The following is a 17,116-nucleotide window of genomic DNA, read 5'->3' on the forward strand; positions in this document are numbered from 1 at the left end:
CATCTTAAAAGTGGAGTCGAAAGACCAATCAGCAGCATTGAGTATATCTTCCAGGCGGGCTCCCAAGCCAAACGCCTTGGAACCCATGGCACCTCTTGCCGAGTGGGCTCCAAACTGAGTGAGACTTATGCCTGCTTCCTGCATCACCCACCTAACCCATTTAGCGATAGTAGGAGAAGGCACTGCCTTGAAAGGTTTCCGAAGTGCAATCAAGAGTTGTCTTTCCCCCGGCAGCCGAAATAAGCCTCATAAGCCTTAAGCCTTAAGGCAGCGAACCACGCAGAGCTTTGGAGAATCCGGGAATTCTGGGTAGCATATGACCCTAATGTGGCACTTTGTGCATCTAAGAAGGGTGAAAGTAACCCCAGTAGGAGTAAACACACGATCCGTAATATCCAGGGCACGAACATCCGAGACCCTCCTACAGGATACCAGGCACAATTTTGCAGACAATTATTTTCTGGAAAGAAACCGATTAGGTTGCCATGATAGAAAAAGGTTCAGAACCAGATTACATCCCATAACGCGGAATAGCGCGGTTCCGGTGGAAGGGAAAGCCGAATGCCTCGTAAGAGTCTACAGACTGTTGGGAGATCCCCCACCAGAGAGTCACTGACTGGAACGTGACCAGAGGAAATGGCTGATCTGAAGATATTAATTGACCGATAGGCCAGACCGTTCGAGGCCAAATGGGCCAAAAAATACACCACGTGGACCACGTCTGCGACCAAGGGATCGACACCCCGTCACATACACCAACGGGACCATCTGCCCCAAGTGGATCTGTACCTCTTGACGGTACTGTCCGCCCAAGCCTTGGAGATGAGGTGTTCAGCCTCTCGCGAAGGCCAGGGGTTTGCCATCTGCCCCGGAAATCCTCCATGCCATGAAAGACAACGAGCTTGTTGCTACTAGCGGGTGAGGAGCTCCATTCGGGTCTGTCAGAAGAGTGGGAAACTGGGGAAGTAGGATTGGAAAATCCCAAGAAAGTTCCAGAAGAACCGGAAACCAAACTTGAGACCTCCAGATCAGAGTGACTAGGACCATGTCCGTCGCATGCCTGCGGACTTGAGTGGATGTCCGCGTGATCATCGCGAAAGGGGGAAAGGAATACCCCAGTTCCACGCTCCAGTCCTGGAGAAAAGCGTCCGTGACTACCGCCAGAGGGTCCGGCCTCCAACTGCAAAATCTCGGGAGTTGGTGGTCCAGCCTGGAGGCAAAGAGGTCCATTGTGAATGGACCCCAATGGTCGTGGAGGGACTTAAAGACCTCCTGATTCAGTTTCCACATGCTTTAGTCCCTGAAGTGACGGGAATGGAAGTCTGCTGTCACATTGTCCCGACCCAGAAGATACTATGCCGTCACCGAAACCTGACTGTCCAGGCAATACTGCCAAAAAAAAAACTCACCGCAAGATCTGACATAGCTTTCGACATGGTGCCCCCCAGGTGATTTATATAGCGGACTGCTGAGACGTCCATTTTTAAGAGAACACAAGACTGCACCAAATCTTTCAACCAACACCACACGGCGAAAGAACCCGCCAGGAGTTCCAGACAGTTTATATGTAACTTCGGGAGACCACAATCCTCCTGTAGAAAGGCTTCCGCAGCGTGCCTACCAACCGAGCCTGCTGGCATCGGACTCAATGACGAGGTCCGGAGCCGACCCGAAGATAGCCCTGGCGTTCCAAGCGTCCATATGATCCAGCCACCAAAGGATTTCTGCCTTGGCTTCAGCAGACAAATCTACCTTGTGTGAATAAGGGTAACCTTTCCGAAGAAAGTATGCCTTGAGGCCCTGCAGGGCCTGGGAAAATGGCCTGGATCGAGGCTGACAGAAGCCCGACCACACGTGCCAGTTGCCACAGGGAAACCTGCTGCTTGGATAGGACTCGCCGCAACTTGTGCCAAATTTTTGCCTCTTTCTTGGCTGGTAGACTGAGAGTGGAGGATAAAGAGTCAATGACGAACCCCAAAAATGTATTCGACTTGGTTGAATGTAACAGTGATTTCTTCTCGTTGATTACGAAGCCCAGGTCTTGGAGCAGAGTCACTGCCATCCGAAGATATTCCGTCAACTGACGGGGACATGAGGCCATCAGGAGAAGATCGTATAGATACACAATCATCCTGACTCCCCGGGCTCTCATGAATTCCACCGCCAGCCTGAGCACCTTGGTGAAACACCACGGCGCTGAAGAGAGACCGAAAGCAGAGCCGTGAACTTGAACACCTGTCGCCGCCAAAGGAATTGGAGGAAATGGCGATGGGTCGGAAAAAAATCGGGACCACCAGGTAAGCGTCCTTGAGGTCCAAGCGGACCATCCAATCGGAAGGACGAAGGACGTCCCCAGGAGGTAGATGCCCTCCATTTTGAAATGACGGTATACCAGCCATTCGTTGAATTCGCTCAGGTTGATCACCGGCCTCTTGCCACCATATGTCTTGTCGACCAAAAAGATATTGCTGAGAAAACCCTGAGGATCAAGCAACGTGGGGACAATGGCTCCCTTGTGGAGGAGAGAGGAAACCTCCTTGTCCACTAGGCACGCATCCTGGGCTAAAAAATGAAAGGGATGCGGTGCCATCTTTTGGATGGGAAGCCCCAAACTCTATATGAAAACCCCTCACTGTCTGAAGAACCCAAGCATCCCGGGTAATGGCTAGCCAGGCTTGGAATCAAGTTGCCAACCGCCCCCCTATGTCTTGAGGGGAAAAAGGGTGAACACTCAACGAATTGGAGTTAGATGCTCCTGCTCTGAAGCCTCTGCCCTTTCCACGCAGTCCTCGCGTGGGGTAGAAATTGCCAAACATGGACTGGTTCTGGTAGTTCCCGGAGGCTCTTTGGTTGGTCTGCTGGTTTTGACGACCCCTTCCTCGACCGGCCCCCTAAAAAAACACGAGGGAACACCTTTTTAGTGGTCGACCGAGCCCTATCCAGGGATGTAAAAGTGTTCACAAATTTACATAATTCTTTTATAAAAGGCTCCCCAAACAATCCACCTTGAGCTACGGCGCCGGCCTCAGAATCCACTAGGTCCCCTAGTTTCGTATCGATCTTAATCAGGAGGGACCGGCGGTGCTTAGTGGAGAGGGCACAATTAGTGTTGCCCAGAAAAATCACAACTCTCTGCGCCCACCCAGACCGAGTCTCAGGGGATATGAGAGAACCCGATGCCTTGGCCTCTTCGGCCATGTCCAGAATCTTGGTGGCGGGCCCGAGGGCGTCCAGGACTTTATCCTGGCACGCCCTCCAGGATCTATCAATGCCCTTTTTGGGGTCTCTTAAAAATTTCTGAAGGAATGTCGACCTTCTGGGGTCAATTTCGGATGTGAGCACAACTTTTCCCTCTAAGGAGGGGAGGGGACACTCCGCCCAAAGGCAGTTACAGGCTTCCTTCTCTAGAGGGCTGCATATATGTTCTACAACATACGTGGTCACTTTCTCTGATGGGGTCCACTCAGATGAGCGGGGATGCACAATTTCATTAGGATCCAGCATATCAGATGCCGGGGTGACAGCCTGTGTATCTTGAGAAGGGCGAGATGGGAGCCAGGGTCTAGACGGGCTGGGCGCAGAGTCGGGTCTCCGAGGGACTAGGCTTGGCCGGTGGGAGGGCAGGAGTGGAAGATCCAGGGGTAATGGAAGAACCTGCAGGCTAACTATCCAGGAAGGCCTTTTTTAAACGCTCGAAGGCATCGACATCCACACCAGGCTCTCTGGGGCATTTGGCAGGTGGGGAAGTCGCAGGGTCCTGCGTTGACGTTGAAGGAGCTTGGGCGGGGGCCACCACTCTACGTTCCAAGCTTTCAAATGCCTGTTCAATCTGGGGGGAAAACCTGTTTTCAAGAGCCCAAATGGCTAAGTCTACTGCCTTGTAGATAGAGGTGTCAACCGCCTCATAAAAAGCGTCCCCCCAAGGCATATCTGCCAAGGGGTCCTCCTCCTCCTGGTATTCATCATAATAATCCATTCTATATACTGATTAGGAATGCACCAAAATAAGAGCAAAAGGGTCCCTGGTCTAGGGGGAAAAAAAATTCTGCACTGGGTGTAAGTGGGAATTTTAGGGTGGTCAAGACCACAATTCATGGGGTACGAGCCCCAGGGGACGTCTGCTGGACAAGCAATCAAAAGCACACAACCGTCCCCCACAGGGTACCACTCTGGTCTGGGACAAGTCCCCTTCTTATGGCCTAATGGCCAGTACCTGACCTCAAAGAGGCGTCGATAGGGAAATACAGACTAGTTCCTCAGTAGGGCTGCAAAGGAACTGAGCGTGAATGAAAAAATAATTAACAACGCTTCCAAAATGAAGACGTTGCCGCTAAAGACCAGCAAAGGCGTTTGTCTTAGACCAGCTCCTGACTGAAAGTCGCATGCGCTCCCCGCACTGCCATAGAGGCTGCGGCGGCGCGACACAACTTGAAAGGTGACTCCCTGCAGTGGGAGGCCGTCTGGACATACACTAGCAGCACGCCGCGTAGGGATGGGCACCCGTCCCCGCGGTGATAAAGTACACAAAAGCACAGAGCGACGCGAGGCGCTGGAGAAACTACAAATCGAGGCGGTGCTCTGAGGAAACAACCGCGCCCGGCCCCGTCACAACTTTACTGAAAACAAACAAAGCGGGCGACACGCTGAGGATAAGCCGCTGTCAAGAAAAATACATACACGGCAAAAGGCACCTTGCGTGCCCCCCGCAATACTGTGTACAAGCAGTACATTAAAGAGCGTGAAGCGCTCGCATTAAAGACACAGCATTCGAATATAAGCCAAACCAGACAAAGCACAAAGCAGTAAAAACTGAAGAGCACTTATCTGGCTGCGTAGCAGCGAAGAAAGAGGAGGAAAAGACACTAGAGAGAGGCTATAGAGAGGCTGGACGACCGTGATTGGACATTATTACTTGTTCTGATTGGTTGAAAGCAATGTTTTGTTTTGACTACGGTACCTTTTCCCTTTGGATCAAGGGCAATGTATTCTTGTGTTGTTTCTTCTTGCTGCTATGTGGCAATAAAGTGAAGAAAGAAGACATAATCCTCGCCTTCAGTCCTGACATAGAATTAACTTATACTTTGAGTTGAAAGATACCAGCAACGCAGATCATGTTAACCTCTACACTACTTTACTTTGCTGATTATTGTAGCTGCTTGAAAAGCAGGACACATACATGTCAAAAGTCTTTGTTGGAGCAGTTCTTTTCCTTTGAAAATCCATTCCGCCTGCTTGTCTGGTTGTACTAACCCACATACCCCTTAACTTTAACCGTCGATGTGTTGTGCTCTTGATAGAGAACTGATTTCTGTCTATAAATGACACATAACAGCAGAACGTATTATTGTGCTTTGATTTTAGTTATAGGTTTCATAGACTCCTGCACTAAAGTTTTAAGGTTGACATTTTGAAGTCAACATTTTGAGGACATGTTGGAGCGTTCTTCTGAATGTGATCGTTTGTCTGTGTCGACACTAGGGTTCTCCACCTCCACATGCTTAACCTCATCTAGACCCTACCTTTTGATTCTAACAGTGTCAAAACTTTTTAAGGAAGACTCACTATTTGTTCTCTAATGCAGTCAATCCTACCCGCTGAATCATCAGCTCAGTTAATGTAACAGAAATAGTTTTGTCTGTTAAGATTACCTAATTTGGGGTCCTGACGGTTCACCTATGATCCCAGACTCCGCCTATTATCTTGCAGTGATACATTATTATATAGTTTGAGATCACCCAATTTGAGTTGATCCGCTCATGAATTAGCATGAAATGTCGCACCTTGGTTTTTAAATGAAAAACTACTGTGGGACCTTACACAAAGGCTTGTTAGGAGATCCTGTGAAACTTTCTCCCTGTCTTCACCTAAATCCCAACTCATTTGCTTCTGATTGATACTTCTAACCGCAGATTCCTAACCTTTGGAATAATAACAGGTGCTGGACTGAATGAGATTTTTAAACAATGCTCACTGTGCAGCAGAAGGCGGTGCCATATAGCTCAACTGTTACTTCATACTGCCCCTGAAGTGACGGAGTAAAGTTTTATGGTAGCGCCAGCTCTGCACGCTGAATTCATTAACTTTCTTTTTTTAACCCTTCATTGTGAATCCCGAATACACCACTCCAAATTCCCCGATAATGACCGGATTCAAACAGTGGACTGACTGCAGGAAGCATATGTCAGTCAAGGACCCACACAACATGTGGCTATGGGGCTTGGGCACCTGTCAAGACCCAGAACTGTTCACTATGTGCTTTGTCACGTACCCCAGGGTGAGAGTCAAAGTACTCCATTGCTCAGCATAAGAAGATATTGCATATGAAACAGAGGTCCGGTCTCTCTCCTAGTCATGGGGCTGTTCTTGGTGCCACATCAGTCCAACTCAAAGTCCTGTTCCTGCTCATATTCTTCCAATAACTCAATTTTGAAAATGTGCCATAGCCTAAGAAAGTCAACTGTTGCGTGACCCCACCTTTCACATTTTACAGATGGTTACCTGCTCCCACTGGCACAACTTTGGGTCCAGCAAAACAATAGGGGCTTCCAGCTGAACTTTAGCCATCAGGGACTCCCAGACCACCCCCTCAGTTCCTCTTCCTGGTCCAGTACTGAAGTTGGTCCAGACTTCCACTCTGGCTCAAAATTCCATTCCAATTCCTTCTGTGCTGCCGCTGATGCCGACCTCGCTGGTGCTGGTCCATATCTAATCACAACTTTAGCACTCTAGCATCACAAACCCCAAACCAAAGCTGACCTATGTCAGGCCTATTTCGTCTTATGTAATTACTTGGGTACAATGAGTGGTTGTACAGCCAGACCTTCACTCTTGGCCTCTCTGTCAATGCCAGTATAATCAAAGGCTAGAAGCCCTATTCGACTCCAACTCCGATGTGGTTAAGGGCATACCTAATGTCCCTCACACAATTAATGACATGGAGGTAAACAATCTGCTCCCACCTCATTACACTGATGAAGTACTGTTCTTGGATTTGTAAAAAGCTTGTGGGCTAGATACCACACTATACCTCACTGGAGACTGAGCTGATTATCTTTTGCAGTAATAGTGTGAAGAGCAGCAAAGAGCTAGATTTGCCATTGCCTCATCCGGATATCAAAGACACTTTATTGATTTAAGTTCTTCAACCAGTTCCAAATTCATCTGAGCTGCTGTTACCGTTTAACAAGACTCATACATATACATTTTTATAGTTACTTGGTGTAAACCATGGTCTGCCAATATGTGGCCAGAAGGCACATACCCTGAGATTTAGGCAAAACAGCCAACGTCTGAAACCTTTGTCGTGAAGGAATGCACAAGTAAAATTGATCCAAATGCCTTTCATTCGACCCCCCCCCCCAAAAAAATAGGCATTTAAAATGTATCAATGCACTTGAAAAGCAAATGTTTTACTCAGTTTGCCTCCCTTTATGATCTTTAAATGTGGTGTGTCTTGTGAGCAGGTACACCCATTCGTTATGCGTCATGACCGGTGAGATCTTGCCAGCAATTCCGGAGGACATCAGAGCTTCACTGGCACAAATGATCCAAGAGGGACAATATGCAGCAAAGTATATGTAACCACATTCCATCAGTTTCAGAGGACCTCAGGGCTTCACTGCCACAAATGATCCAAGAGGTACAATATGCAGCAAAGTATGTGTTACGTGCAGTCATGGACACCACTGACTGTACAAGTGCCAATGTATTGCTTAGAAGGCATGGCTGGATGCTACCGGGCTTTCAGGGGATTCCAAGCATTCCTTATAGATTTCCCTTTGAAGGATGTAGAATGTTTGGAGAAAAGGCTGACTCGGCTCACGAACAATTCAAAGATAGTCTCCCCACAGCTTATTCTTTCATCAACCTTCCCAGCTAGTACAGCAGCAAACACAGCCCTTCAGGGCCAGAGGGAGTGATGGCAGGTGCATTTGTTCACACCAGAATGGACAGGAATCCTCCAACATGTTATGCCCATCTGCAGTGTCTCTCTTTCCGCTTTGATTTGCTTCCTGGCTGGAAATCCATCACATCAGACCAATGGGTGTTGCAAATTGTTCAGCGAAACTATGATATGCATTTAATTTCATAACTAGCATATATTGCAATGCACCAAAGTGATTTTCACTAGACTGCACCTCCATCTTGATGCAAGATGCAGGCCAAAAGCACCATCAAGCATGTGCCGGACTGGGAGGGGCCCGATCAGTGCTACTTGCCCTACTTTCTCATGCAGAGGTTACATACATAATTAAAAACATCCTTATATTAAAACAATATTTGTTCAATAAATAATGTTTTTAAGTAGCATTTCCTTAAATCTTGATAAAATGTACAGAACAACCAAAAGAGCTCAGTTGATTGGGCAGTAATGCCGTTACAAGGGCATTTAGGTGAATTTTTCTCCCATTCTCGGAAATGCTACTGCAAAGTGTAGCATCGCCAACTGGAGCCGTGTTAGATAAAACCTTTCCTGAGTATTAGTTAAAAGTGATAGATAATTTGGGATATCTTTACCCAATTTTCTCTTGATATATCTCTGCACCGTACTTTTTTCCCTCTCACTGGTGTACCCAAATTGCCTCTTCATGAGCATCATCTTTAGTTCTTTTTGTCTATAATATACAATACTTGTGGGATCATCCAGGGTTGAGTTATCTATTATAGTCAGAAGGTTCTTCACATTCCTAAACAATGCGATTTTATCTCTATTGTCAAGGGCCAGACAATCTCTTATTTCTCTAGTACACTTTCTTCCGGCCTTGGACCAGATGCTATGCCACGTCATAAGTGCACTAATATTAATGATGTCTTCATTATAAGGAATTACTAGTTCATTATGAACAATATGTAAGGTAGAACTCGGTACTGCCAGTGGTCTAGGTAGGAAGTTGTTCCTTAACATGTGTAGGGAATTACAGTTTGACATACCTACAAAGCCACCCCATAAACCACGCTACTAATACATCTACTCTTATAGAGTTGCAGCTTCTCCCTTATTGGTTTGTTTCCAATTTTCATTGCAAATCTAAAAATAGCTTCAGAACTTCTGATAAATTTCAGTTTTCCAATTTTTATGTGAGAATTCCATGAGCTGGAATTAGATAGTTGGAGGCCCATGTTAGGAAATACTCTCTACCTCTGCTAGTATCGGACCATTAACGGAGTGAATTTTCTTCATCACTTTACCTGTACCACAAGCCATGTCTTTACCCTTCATAAATGCTGTGAACCCATCAATTAACCACTTTAGGCCGTTTGCGGTCTGTGATAATAAGACCTCATCTTCGGCATATAGGGGTTATGCAGTTGCCGACAGGAGGCTCTGCAGGTAGTTGTAGGCATTCTTCCACCATGTTTATATATATGAGAATAAAAAGGGCGCAAGAACGGGCCCTCATCATATGCCTCTCATGACTGAAACTTGAGGTACACTCCCCATTCGTACCATGACATAACCGGGCAGTCAAAGGGCTATATAGTTGTGATAAAAAGGAGATGATATCAATAGGGGCGTCCATGTGTATCAAGGTCTTCTATAATTTAGCATGGTTAACTAAATCAAAGGCCCTGCCTAAGTCAGCAAAGCATAAATACAGGTCTACCTCATGATATATTTACTCAATACCAATTTAGGTTACTTAAATTTATTTTCTGCTAGTGTAAGGTCCAAGCCCAATTTAAATTACTGGCAGATGCACTGTAGGTTTTTCGATTTATAAAATAACCTTTCCTGTGGTTGGAATTTATTCTCATGGTCCAAATGAGGTGCAATGTATTTTACAGTCACTTAGCATAATATATGCACAACTGAACATGTGTGAATTTTATGTGCAACAAGTGGAGTTCCTGAGAACGTCATAGCAATGCTTCAGTAAAAGGTACAAGTTAGTCAATAGGGCCTTTAATTTTGTATTATCAAATACTCCCAAAGTGTGTAAAGGTTAATCTTTTTATAGATGATTATTACAGGCTATTCCTAGTCGCTGTCTCTCGCCAAAATGTACTTGACAGTTGTGGTGTTGGTATGGGACTATTGTGTGGAAGAATAATTTTCAGCAGATAAAGAATGCCCTTTATTACATACAAATATAGCTACAAAGAGGACTAAAGCATCATATTTAGAAATTGATATATTTAATATTGCCTATGAAGGTATTTTGTAATAGATGTGTGAAGAGCTAAATATGCATCCAGAGGCAAAATCTGCTAGAAATTCCAATATGAGAAAGGACATATATTAAAGTCCATAGGGCCCTTCTGAAAAACAAAAGAAAATGTATTACTTCATAACATCTTTGAAAACTCCATGTGTTTGAATGTTTGCCTGAAATTTAAATCAACAAGTGGTTTACATTGCCGCAGGGTATGTTTATGCAACATTGTGAAAAGCAAGCAGGATTAGATTCTGATTTAAATGAATTTTACTTGAAACTTTGTAACCTTAGTGCTCTGAAGTGATCATAGATCATTCAAAGTCCAAATTAAATCTTTCGAATCTTTGGCTAATAGAAATGTCCAATCAAGCTACTCCTTTAGGTTTTCCATAAAGAAACATAGGAAGGAATAGATTGTGACGGATTTGGAGGCCATTTCTAACATTATTTCATTTAATTACATTTTTCGTAGCTGTTGGTATTTTGGGTGGAAAAGGTGTAATGAAATGGAGGCGACTCTTTGGATTTTATAATTACTTTTTTTAAATATGAGCTGATACTTGAATTGTTTGAGCAAAATTAATAAAACTATATTTTTGAAAAACATGTAATAACGAGAGGTGTGTTGTCACTGGAGCATGAATATGAATATTTAAGAGATACTTGTATTGTCACAAACCATTGTAAGTTAGAGTAATTTGTTACAGTTACATATGTGAATCAGCAGAATGCATGGTGATTTTTCTTTCACTGTATTTTCATAAAACCAGACTTGGATTTAAGTATAAAATATTTGCTGCGTTCCCGCTACCAAGCAATCCAACAGTTCCAAAGAGCTAACCTCGGCTTATTATGTCTTTAGGTTGTTGGTAGAAACTTCAGTTGTCATAGACTAGTATGAGGAGGCAAATGATATTCCATGTTTATCTGTGCCGTGAGGGAACCATCAGCTATAACCATTAGTTTGGCCACTCAATGATATAGTAAGAAATCTGTAAGTGGTAAACCAGTTACTAACTTTGGAAGTCTCAATATCATGCTCTACGGATCTAACAGATAAAATTGTAGTGTTACGGTTTTATGTTCAGAAAATAATTACTTGTGTACCACAATTAGGAGGGGCTGAAACAAATACAAAACTCTTTCAAATCCATCCATTTTAACAGTATTAATTTGGCCTAGCCATGATAAGAAAAATTGAGACTATCTCCTAAGATCCTCACGTAGAGCTCAGGAGTTGTGGATAAATAGCCTTAAACATATCCTTTGGATAGGTAGTGATATAGATCCCCAATGTAGCAAGGTGGTAATATTATGTGGTATGGCTGGGAGGCCTTTCCATATAATATTGACACAACACTCAAAAGGGGACCTCAGATTCACACTTATAATTCTTCTCTCAGTCCTGGTAGAGTGAGAAGACTGGCTTACTTAGAGGAACATGTGTAAAGAATTTTACAGTACCAACAGTGATAATAAGTAATTGACAGAACTTGAAAGAAATCCCACACCAATTTTTACAAATAGCTTATTTTTATATACATTTAGACACCAAAGCTAAATAAATACAAAACGAATTGGTTTTAAAGTGTTCTGAAAATCATTACTTTGTAGAGCTGTCAAACTTTACCATTGCGATCAATGGGGAAAATCTCAGGTAACACTCGGTCACTTGCAGGGTGAGTTCAACAGAACCCCCTTCGAGTTAAGATCTTGCAGGTCCACTGACCAAGCTGCGACAGTCAGAACAATTTTACCTTGCCCAGGGAGTCTGAGCGCAGAGGTGGCTTGGCTTCCTTGGTGCTGAACGGGAGCTGCAGGAGCTGTCGAAAACATAATTTGAAAACCAGTGGCGGCTGTTGATATTGGAAAGTGGTGCGGCATAAAAGTTGTGCTGAGTGCACTGTGGCGAGCAAGCCTGACTGACGTAAGGGTGGTTCGGGAGGGTTCTCACCCCACAGAATGTTTTTTAAAAAGAGTGGGCAGATAGTGAATTTTCTAGCAAATTTGAGAAAGCAAAAAGGTTAATTAACCAATTGTGGAAATTTAGTTATGACATCAATGAAGAGATTTCATATGATAATGTAGGTAGCTGCTTAGTCAGTATGACCACAGAATTGCTTGGCAGATTTCAAGATAATAATGCAGAGTACCTAACGGTTTTCTTTATTTATTAATATACCTTTAGAAATTATATCTACTGAGGCAATAACAAGCTGTTGTGTTTTGTCGGACTGGATACTGTGAGACAGCAAGGAATGAACATTAAAAATTAATGGGGTACCCTACAAGGCACTGTACGTCTCATTGAGAGTAACCAACCATAAAGTAAACATTAGATTGATTGACGTGAAGCATGCACCAGTGACTTCTGGTGCTGACTTCACCAGGCGTGCCAATGGAGCATTCTTTGGGATGCAAAAACTCGACAACTGCACCATGGAAGTGGAGAGGGGAAGATGCAGAGGGTTATTTCCGTATGGGGTTACAAGTGAAGTAGTTAGCAGTCAGCTTAACCACGTAGAAACCTTGGTCCTAGCCAAGATCACGGCTGGGTCAGTGTTCTTCCAGTGGTCCTAGGACCACTGTAGGGAGCTGAGACTGGGGGAGGATCAGGACTACGCTTGCCAGAGACACCTGGCTGGTTACTTTCGGGTTGGTTCGCGACAGAGCCCGGTGGTCTGTCCTTCTTCAGATAGAGGAAGTGCAGTTTGTGCCTGTCCACCTCAGGGGACTAGTACATATAGCCTTTGGGAGTCCTGGTGAAGTCATTGACTTGCAGAGGGGTTCGCCTTCCTTTTGGAACTGGCCTCCGGTCCTGGACAAGCTGTAGTCCGGTGGGTGCAGGGGGGCTGCCACAGGTGCAATACTTCATTCCTCTTCTTTATGGAGTTCTGCCTTGTGATGACACGGCTTCTCTTTGTTCTCCTCTTCTTCACAGCAGATCTGGAGTTCTGCTGTTAGGGATGTCCCTTAAATCCTGGAATTAGGGGGGTTTAGTGGTGGGAGGGCTAGAAGTCATTAGGTTACAAGTCCTGCGGTTAATCCTTCCCTGATGGGACTATACCTGGTGGGTGTGTCACCAAACTACCCAAAACTCCCTACTTTTAGGAGCTTTCAAGATGGCACAGGCCATACTCTGCTGTACAGACACACTAGCCCACCCTAGAGGTGTGGGTAGCCTTTGGGGGTTACACCTCCTGAATACCTAGTTTCCCAGCTGCCTGTGACCGTGAGGGCCTGGGGGCAAATGGGGCCTTCGTCTCCATTGGGAGACAAGTCACTTACATATCAGAGGCATGGAAGCCTATGAGGCTCACCGCCCTGATGGGTCCTTCAGTAGCCACCCCGGTAAGGCGGAGGTGTGACCTCCTTCCTGCCCAGGCCTGTTGTCTCACGTCCTTTGTGGCAGTGGGTCTTGGAAAGCCCACCAAGGCGCAAGGGAATGCTGCATCTTGGTGGGCACCATCTGAGGGAGCCACCTGAGTGCTTGCCAGCTCATCCTAGGAACGAAAATCATGTCAGGGGTGAAAAAGCACAGTGTTTTATTACCAAACGCGGTGCAGGCGGGCAGCCACAGGTGCAATACTTTGTGCCTCTTCTTGGTGGAGTTTTGCCTTATGCTGACACTGCTTGTTAACACAATCTCATTCAAATCAAAAATCCATGCATTGAAAACCACATAAGTAAATCATGGTGGGAATATGGAAAGAAATTTACCTGGATATCACATTTAATTACAAAAGTTCTTTAGGCCTTCGAAGTTTGTTGCGTCTTCAGAAGAACCAGATCTATAGTGTCCCATTCGTCTTCAAATTGTTTATGTCTCCTACTGTCTTGTTCGCTATTGACATGAGTTTGAACCAATGAACCTATGCTGATAATTTTTCCATATTGTTTTAATGCTATGCTTTAGACTACCATAGTGACCTAGTAGTTGTCTCTTGAAATTTCCATATTTGTGCTACAGGGAGTCTAGCCTCTGAGAATGTAAATGGCGCTAGTTGACCCAGTGTTGACAACAAAGGATATTCCCCTTTATTTCCTACAGAGCCAAAGAATAACAATAGCGGGTCTAAAGGTATGATTACACCAGTTATTTCTTAAATATGGGCCACAGAAGGGTTCTATAGGTATGTGCTTGATGAAAGGCCACCATACATGTGCTAATGTTCCTTGTTGGCCGCATCACCTTCAACAGAACTTCCATAATTTGCTTGTACGTGTTCTGGGATAATAAAGCAGTGCATTGTGATCCTCTAAGCATTTCTATTGTGTTTAACACATTTTTAGGTTCTTAGTGCTCTTATCCAGATAATCAAACAACTCTCATTAGGAATATTAATATTCAAATATTTTTCCAACTAATCTCTGTACTTATGGAATTTACTGTTAACTGCTGTACTTTAGTCCTTTTAGATTGGGAGATTCCCTTTCTTCTTATTGTTTTGCTATAGCGCTCATCCAGGAGGGAGAAATCCCTCTTGCCCCTATTTTTGAGTAACGTGGTTGATGATCAGAGTCTCGGTTGCATAACGAAAAACAGTTTCTGGGTGCCAAATGAAATAGATCTATACATAATATATAACCTCTCACCTTAAAATTATATAAATCACCAAACAGAATGTGACCCTTTCTTTTCCAGGAAGCAAATGTTTGTCTAGTACTCGTGGGGCAAAATTAAGGCGTGTGTGCTATTAGGAATGAATGTATGAGAGAACCATGCAAGCCATTACTATGTATGGCTTTATAACATGGTCATTACTACCGTGACACTACCATGCAAGTCCTTACCACGCATATGCCTTTATCATGAAAATTTGTTGTAAATGATTGTATGGTAAAGGCATATACGTGATACAAATGTAACAGGTAAGCATTTCCCCAATGTGTGTGTGAATGTGTACACACACATTACATATGTATTTAAATATTTTTTACTCCAAATTCCTGCTCTTCGTTGAACAAGAAAACTCAGTCTCTCCAGTATGCTTAATTCAATAATGTAATAATTTTCCGACGTGTTTCGCCTTGCTCACAGTCATACTACACAAGCCAAAAGCTTCCATGTTTAATAAAGTGCAAACATTGAAAACAGACTACACCCCACACAATAGTACGAGACAGAGGAGCTGGGTCGGCCATCTTGGAACAGAGCTGCATTATTTAATCCTATGCAGGCAAGTAAAAACATTCATAATTTATGACACAATCCCTATTGGAAAAGTTCCTTTGTTACAGCATGCAATTATAACTAAACAAACTTAATAGTATTGTTCAGTAATAAGCAAACATGACACTAAATAATAATTACCAAAAACGATTTATCATGTAAAAATGCTAATACTTGAAAGGGCAAAAAGTGAATACATTTCTAAAATGTTGATTTTCACCTGAAACAATCTGGTTTCGCCCATATGAGCCTTGAATATATCATAACATGAATAGTTTGAATGATAATGTAATTACCAAAATTCATTGAAACAAAAATTATTACCATAAACTAAAGTATAACTGATTCTGCCCAAGTGGGAATTGGCATTCAAACCCAAATCAAATTAAATATTTTCAAGATAAAGTTGTTTACAATATCATGGTGTCCACGCAGTTAGGTTAAAATCAAAGTCAAATGACATTGTGAACACTGCTCAATTCATGATGTTTTCAAATGACAGAAGATTCCCAGCTTTTTTCTATCTCCAATAAAGTGCTTTTACCTAAAATAGAATTTGTAAAATTCAATAACAAACTATTTAAAAACCTTATCTGAAACTACACAATACATTTCATTATTGCACTTATCAAATTAACCCAGATGGGTAGTCAATTCCTCACTAGAGTTCAAGCCTTGTGGGGTCAAAGTGTCAAAGTAAATGATGTATCTAGACTCCAATTTACGCAATTTCAATTCACGATTACCACCCCATACATCCATCTCCACTGCACCAATTACAGTCATGCATAGCAATTTCTCATTCTGGAAGTGGTTTTAAAAAAAATGTCGGGCCACTGGATAATATTTATTGTTATGCATAATTGCCTGAATATGCTCAAGGACTCGTTTCTTAGCCTATGTATGGTGCTCCCTGTATAAATCCAATTACACAGACAAATTAAGCTTCCACACAATATGCGGTGTTACATGTCAAGGTTTTCTTGATCGTAAACTCTCCGGTTAAATTGGGTATTTGAAACCTTGAACAAAACTTCCACTGCATGCCTTACCATTTTTGTAGCAGAAAAATCTGTGTCTGTCCGTCTTGGATGACTTGTCCATGCTTGTAATCATATTGTTACTAAGCTCAACTCTCAGAGATCTACTTATACGAAAAGTAATTTGGGGATTGGGGTGGAGGTGCGAGTTCAATACCTCATCAGTAGTCAAAACATGCCACTGTTTTTTTATAATCATTCGTAAATGATGTGCCTGATGTGAAAAAGTTGTAATAAATCTCACAGTAGTTACATTTTCTAGATCCTTCTGTTTGGGAAGTTGACTCATTCCTCAAGACTGCCTCAACTCTTATGCTTGCTTGTTTTATGACTTGCTTGCTGTATCCTTTCTCACTGAATCTCTTGCACGTAATAGCTTTCTCTTTCTAGAAGGCTCCTTCTGTACTATAGTTATGTTTGGCATGCAACAGTTCCCCATAAGGTATACTATATATTAAATTGGGGGGGATGTGCACTGTTTGCACTCAAGAAACTATTTCCTGCGGTTTCTTTCCTGAATAACTCAGTTTCCAGCCTGTCCCCTTTAACTTGTACCCTCACATCAAGAAATTTGATCGAGGATGTTCCGTAAAGGTCAGGTTCAAAGAGTTCCCATTAAGTTTGTTTACAAATTGCTAAGCTGATTCCTCATCACCATTCCAAATGCAAAAGATATTATCAATAAATCGTAACTACATAATTGCACATCTCTCAAATTCATCCAGATACGTTGACACCTGCTCCTC

The sequence above is a fragment of the Lissotriton helveticus genome, chromosome 5_1 (genome assembly GCF_964261635.1).
Source record: "Lissotriton helveticus chromosome 5_1, aLisHel1.1, whole genome shotgun sequence".
NCBI lineage: Eukaryota > Metazoa > Chordata > Amphibia > Caudata > Salamandridae > Lissotriton > Lissotriton helveticus.